We start from the raw sequence: 6371 nt of genomic DNA, 5'->3' as shown, positions 1-6371 counted from the left end.
TGGTGAATGTGGAGCCTTGCATGGCTTTGATGGACTTCAGGAGAGTGCCATTTGTCTTGTTAATTAGACCTGACTTCAGAACTCTGCTTCTGAGCATCTTTGAATTCCTTCTTTAAACTAACAATGCGGTCTACTTCTGGCTTTTTTACTCCATTTTCCATTTCCCTAACTTTGTATGTTGTATGAATTTCTGTATACTTCTTTTTTAAATCCTTCTTGTAGTCTTAAAAAAACAGCTGTTGTTGTTGTTGTTGTTGTTACTCCAAACATCTAGTGTATTGTACACTTCCTGGAAGCGGAAACAACTTCTCTATTTCCTAGCATAGTTTGTACAGATGCTATGTCTGGCGTGATGTCTAGGTAAAGAGTGCAATCCACCACAGCATTCCAGTTGCCACGCCAAGATGCAGTGTCTTCTGCAATGTAATGGCTTGTTGCTGTCAACCATTGGCAATTGGCAAAGGGTTGCATCAAGGCTCTTAAACAATATGAAAATGATGGGTCTGTTTGAGGACAACTGTCACTACAGGAAATTTGCAGCACATGTTATGATTACACTTGCAAAAGGAGACTCTCTTCCACAAGCTTGGCATTTCTTGTCCCTGGGTCTTTGTAGCTGAATGGAGGAATACTTTTTCTTTCTAGCTTCTAGCACAATGGCTTCCCTTTTAACTAGCCCTGATGAGATCCTGGCCTCTGCTGTAGCGATTACGCACAGAAACTGTCACTGGGTTCTCTCTTCCTCTCTGTGCTCTCTTAATTAACATTTATAATATGTCACTTTAATTGTATAGCCCTTGCCTAGCTTATTCTGTTAGATCAACCAAATACACCATCATAAACCTCTGAAAATCCCAAGTCTTCAGAAACAGTCATTTTACAGTCACCTCATTAGACTGATAACATTAATGCTCCTATAAGCTCTGCATAGTGAAAGTACTGTGCAGCAGTACCAGGGAGGTTGGATGCTTAGCATTTGTAACTCTCCCCCAAACACTGCCACTTTTGTGTCACAGTTATATATGGCATTTTCATTTTCCCATCATGTTATCCCTGAAATAGTCATTAACAATAAGAAACTTTTCACACAGTCATCTACAGTCCTACTAATAAACTGCATAATGCCTTAGTTTACTGTAGGCATCAAGACACTTAAACAAATGGACCAATTTGTTTGCTGCATGAACTTGCATATATGTAGGTATAGGTATCTGTATGTATACACACACATACAAAACACACAGGTATAGATCTGTATAGCTAACATATATGTACATCAGAATTTAATTTTATATAGGAGTGAGAAAAGCTGATTAATGCACTGACATTGATTCTCTGTTTACAAATTGCTGAAGCCTATTACAGTTTCCTCAACTCACACAATTCGAATTTTTCTATGGATTGTATTAATCAAATAGAATAGCTAGGAACAAGTAAACAGTTTAGAATCAGTCTTATTTTAAGAACTACGTAAAGAGATTTTTACAAACAAGATACTAGAAAATGTTATTTTAAAGATGACCTCTCTAAATCAGGCTATATACCTTTGAGATATAGTTAGTTGTGATTCAGTTTCAAAATCTATGCCTAATCCAGGCAGTATTTTCCTTTATGTCTAATAAATACATCAGTTGAAAAGTGCCAGTAAGGGTTTCACACTCTGCCAGGATCAAATACAGTCCAAAACATTTCACATATTAAAGAGTTAGAAGCAGAGTAGTCCAACCAACAGATGATATTTCAATGGACAGTCTCCATTTTACTTCTCTACAACCAGCATATGTGCCTTTAAAATCCATTCTGCTGTTCTTTATATTCAATGGCTGTTAAATCCATCCTCTTAGGAAATGGCTAACAGGTCATGATGTTGCATTCCCCAGGTCAGTTGAATGATACAAAAGCTCAGACATCCGTTATTCCTGCAGAGAAGTTATCCCTTTCAATGCGTAGGCCCTCTTAGAGGTACGACGTGGCCCTGGGTGATAGGGGATAACACACCTAAGTGTCACTTGCATCGTTCTGGTTCTTGAGGCCACGCTGTCTAACCAGCTCACTTAGTGACTGAAGGTGATGAAAAAGGCTGAGGAAAAAATGGATCCTGTGGCTCTTGGTCTCTGTGGTAGACCAGGGCAACCTGGGGGCATTCCTTCAAGGATGTGATGCATTTTGTCACATCACCATCTATTTCTCATCTAACCATCAGCATATAGAGGTTTAGGAGGAGGGCAGGAGATCATCCAGCAATGCCAACCGAGCACATTGAGTTCCCCCTCCTGGCCTGAGTCCAGGTTGCTCTAGGTCAGGGATATTAGCTTGATCTAAGTGAGCCTGGATCTAAACCCCTCTAGGAACTTGGTAGGGAATGAAAGTTCAACCACAGGTGGTAATTAACTTGACTCTATGTATCCTGAGAGGGTTTGTGCAGTACCAGTCACCGTGTTGTCTCTGAGAGCAGAAATGTTTCTCTCCAGAAGAAGGGATCAGCTGCTTCCATCAAGAGTAGCTGGAGTTGCCCAGGGGCCAAAGAAGTGCATGGATTCAGATTCATAAACGCAAACAAATAATTTTGCATTTTACCAGATTTTTGGGGCCGCAAGAAAAGGCTTTGCCACCCCTACCAGTCAACAGCTTTTGCTATCCTTGAAGCCACACTAGAAAACTCATGTGTTGCCCAATTATATGGGATCCGCTTTGCATGCTGCCTTCTTCCTCTGTTGATCAGGTGATCCATGATGTGGGCAAATACACACCAACTCTGCCCCTAGAGATAGACGTCCTTCATGGTCCACCTTGCCACAACGACCAGGTGGAGTAGGACAGCCAGGTTCCCAGGTCTTTGGCCCTGGAGCAGCTCACTTGATGGAATGATCCAGCAGTTGGTACCTGAGTGCTTTAGGGTCTTATGACTGTAATGCAGCTCATCATATAAGCTGAGATGGAGTCTGATAGCGCAGTGCTCCCATCCACCCCTTCATGGAGAATTTCAAGAGACTGGGAAGGAGTGGAGAAAGGTATCGCGTTGCTCCTGACAGAGGGAAAACTAAATGTTAACTTGGCAAAATTCTCAAGGAAATGGGATCACCTCTCTCCCCTTGGCTTTAGATTTAACATCTAAGTGTGCAAAATGTGTATTAAGTTCTCCTGTCTGGTCTGAATCGTAAAAGCTCAGCAAAAGTGCAGATGAATACTGATGCTGGGGAGAGGTTACCCACATGTTTCTGACAGTAAGAATTTGGTTGCAATTTCTGGTGAAGATTTGTGTCAGTTCTCACTTTTGCCACACTGGGTTCACAATCCCCTAATTTAAAGTTAAGGAAAGACTTAATTTTATACTAATTTAATAGATTAGAAATGTGGTCTGTATATTTCCATTTTTAATGCTCTGATTTGATGCATTACACAGGTTTTTTGTGCTTGAGTGATCACTTTTCTGCCTCCATGAACCCTGTGGCCTTCTCTGTCATATGGCTGATGTAATCTAGTGTTTTCTACTGCATGTTGTGAATAAATATGCTTATTTTTGTGTATCTTGTGTTTGGTTTACATGTATTTGTGAAAAGAGGCAGAGTATCCTACATTTAGCCATATTGCTGTGTTCCCCTTTGAAAAGCAAATTGGTTTGCTTCTTCAGTGCCCATTTCTTCTATTATATTCTTGCTAAAGGACTAAGGAAGCAGGTACCATAAAATGGAACACTTTCATCAGTTCCTAAAAGTCTGACTGTACTTTCTGAAGAAAATGGAAGGAACAATTTTTTTTTTTTTCTGACAGTACAAATTGCAAGCTGCTCTGATCTTAAGTGAAGTGTGATGGCAATATAAGCCCCCAGGTGGCATTCTAACCTTGTTTTTCTAAATCATTTGTTTTCATAAGGAATGGATCTGATTCTTTTGTTTAAAAAGAAATTTTCCTCACCCTCATGGTAGATTTGAACAAAGAAATTAAAGCCGTAGTCTGATCCATATTTTTCTTTTAAGTTTCCAATTTGTATACTTTTTGGTAATTCAAATGCAGTAGCCTCAAACCCAGCTTGAAATCCGATAGACATTTAATGGAGTCATGTAAATGATACTATATTCCAGATATTAAAGTCCATAAGCTGATGATGCCCTGCAACAGCTATTCAATAGAAGATACCATTCAAATTTTAAAGATCAGAATTACAGTAAAATTAGTTACATTTCAAAAACTTTATGAGAAAAGTGTAAATCCAATTATGCCTAATACTTTACAACACATAGGTATTAACTGATGCTGGGTCATGATGAAATCCAGGCAGAATTCGATATTGCAGCTACATGAAACCAGAAGGATTCTGGTGGGATTTCCATTCCCTTCCAGGAGTAAAAACAGGCAGCCCTTTGCAAAGAGCACAACTTGCACCTCCTAACTTAGGCACCCAGTTTAGGTGCTGAGGGTGCTGATGGTTTGTCTTCAGCTCCCTCAGTCATCAGAGGAGGAATGGCTCCCATGGAGATTGACTCAGACTACCCCAGGTAGCTCCTCATCCAAGTTGCTCCCTGCTGAAGCATTTCTCTCCCCATCAGCTTCATGGTTCGAAGGCTGGGGCCTAGTGTTGCTCTTGTAGTGTTTTTTCCCTTTCAGCCATCTCATGCCCAGTTGTTACTTTGCTGGTGAACACCTATGTGTTTTCTCCCACACTGTATTGAATGTGTGAGAGGAGTGCCCACAAAAAAAACTCATTGCCCCCCCTCGAATCCCTTCTTCCAACTTTCCTGTGCAACAAAACCCATGACTACCTTAGAAACCACTGGACTGATGTGCTGCAAGTTGTCCTTATGGCACTGACCAAAACTGTCACCTAAACACATGCACCATGGGCCACCCCATCTGCATCTTCTTGCAATCTCTTTGCTTATATTTGGATTATAACCTCTTTGAAAGGTGGACTGTTTTAGTTTTTATTTGTGCAGCACTCGGACAAATGGGATCTTTGTCCCTCTTTAGGATTCCAGTGGGATACAGCAGCACAAATACACAGTAATCATATTTAATAGAGCAAACAGAGCTAATTTAAATTACTGCTTAAAATACATGGGTATGCAATAGGTCATAAATAAAAAATGTACCTACACAGTGCCCTGGGTATATTTCAGAGTGTACTTTAGGAGGAGACAATAAGTCAGACTATCATCAACCACACTTCCTAAAACAACAAAACCCAAATTGCTGCAGCAGTGTAAGACTGTGGGTAGCCAGGAGACACAGAAGGAAAGTTTTAAGTTCAATTTTCATCTGTCCTGTTGTGTTTCAGCCCTAAAACTCTCAACAGCACATCAGAAAAGTCATTTCACTATATTTTTAGGGACTAAGCTGTAGTTCATACTAGTCACTTGCAGGTGGTATCAATGGGCTTTGGACTGGACAAATGAAAAACTCCTTTGAATTTAAACAGATTTTGAAACAAAGCATATATTGTTATATGTATATTTGTGCACAAAGACTTATGAATAACCCTTTTGAGACTGTCTTGTACTGTGCACGTGACATATTTCTGTTTAGTTATCTTCCTATTTGTCAATCACATTTTTTCATCCTGTGTTTTCTAGTGGCATTTAGGTATGGGTATGGTTCACAGACTTACAATTTTAATAGCCTGTCCCTTTCACAGTAAGTGCAAGGTCACAGGGTATTCTTTTCTTCCCTAATTCAGAAATGGTTGAGAGATTCCTTTTCCCTTACAAAAAATTCTTCTTGAGAGGAAAAATATAGCCTGACAGCTGATCATAGTAAAGTTTCGTGCATGTAGCAAAGAGGTCCAAAATGGAAAAAGCCTTACTGCCTTAGCTGTAGTGAATACTCTGCTGGCTACAGCAGAAGCCTTCAATACCTTCAATACAGCACATTAAGTCACCACAATGAGAGAGTGGGTTACTACTTGGTGTCCTCTGGGGCCTTGCCAAAAAAGTTGTTGAATGTCCTCTACTGTTAATTGTTTAATTCTCTTCGGGTGACACTCAGTTCCTGGCCATAGGAATACATTGGCAGTGTGACGCGACTGTGCAACTAATCTATGCAACCGCAATGGCGAGAGACTTCTAGTACAGATATGGATTTATAAAGACCAGTGCACAGGATGCTAGCAAGACCTCACTCACTGTGTTATGTACAACTCTGGTCCCCCAGTCAGAAAAGATTAATTCACACCCATATGTGAGCAGGGAGCAGTCACCATAACCCCAAGGCTGATCACACCAGTGACACCAGAAGTTCAGCTCCACCAAACACAAGTGGAAAGGGGAGAACAGCTCTCCCTAGTGTATCACGGAGACGCTTACTAGAAGGTGGCTGGGAAATGAGAAGGATTTTTGATCAAAAGTGAGGTTTTGGTGGGAAAAGCCCTAAGTGGC

This window comes from Aptenodytes patagonicus, chromosome Z, assembly GCF_965638725.1.
Source record: "Aptenodytes patagonicus chromosome Z, bAptPat1.pri.cur, whole genome shotgun sequence".
Taxonomy (NCBI): domain Eukaryota; kingdom Metazoa; phylum Chordata; class Aves; order Sphenisciformes; family Spheniscidae; genus Aptenodytes; species Aptenodytes patagonicus.
Note: the sequence above shows the minus strand (reverse complement) of the source record.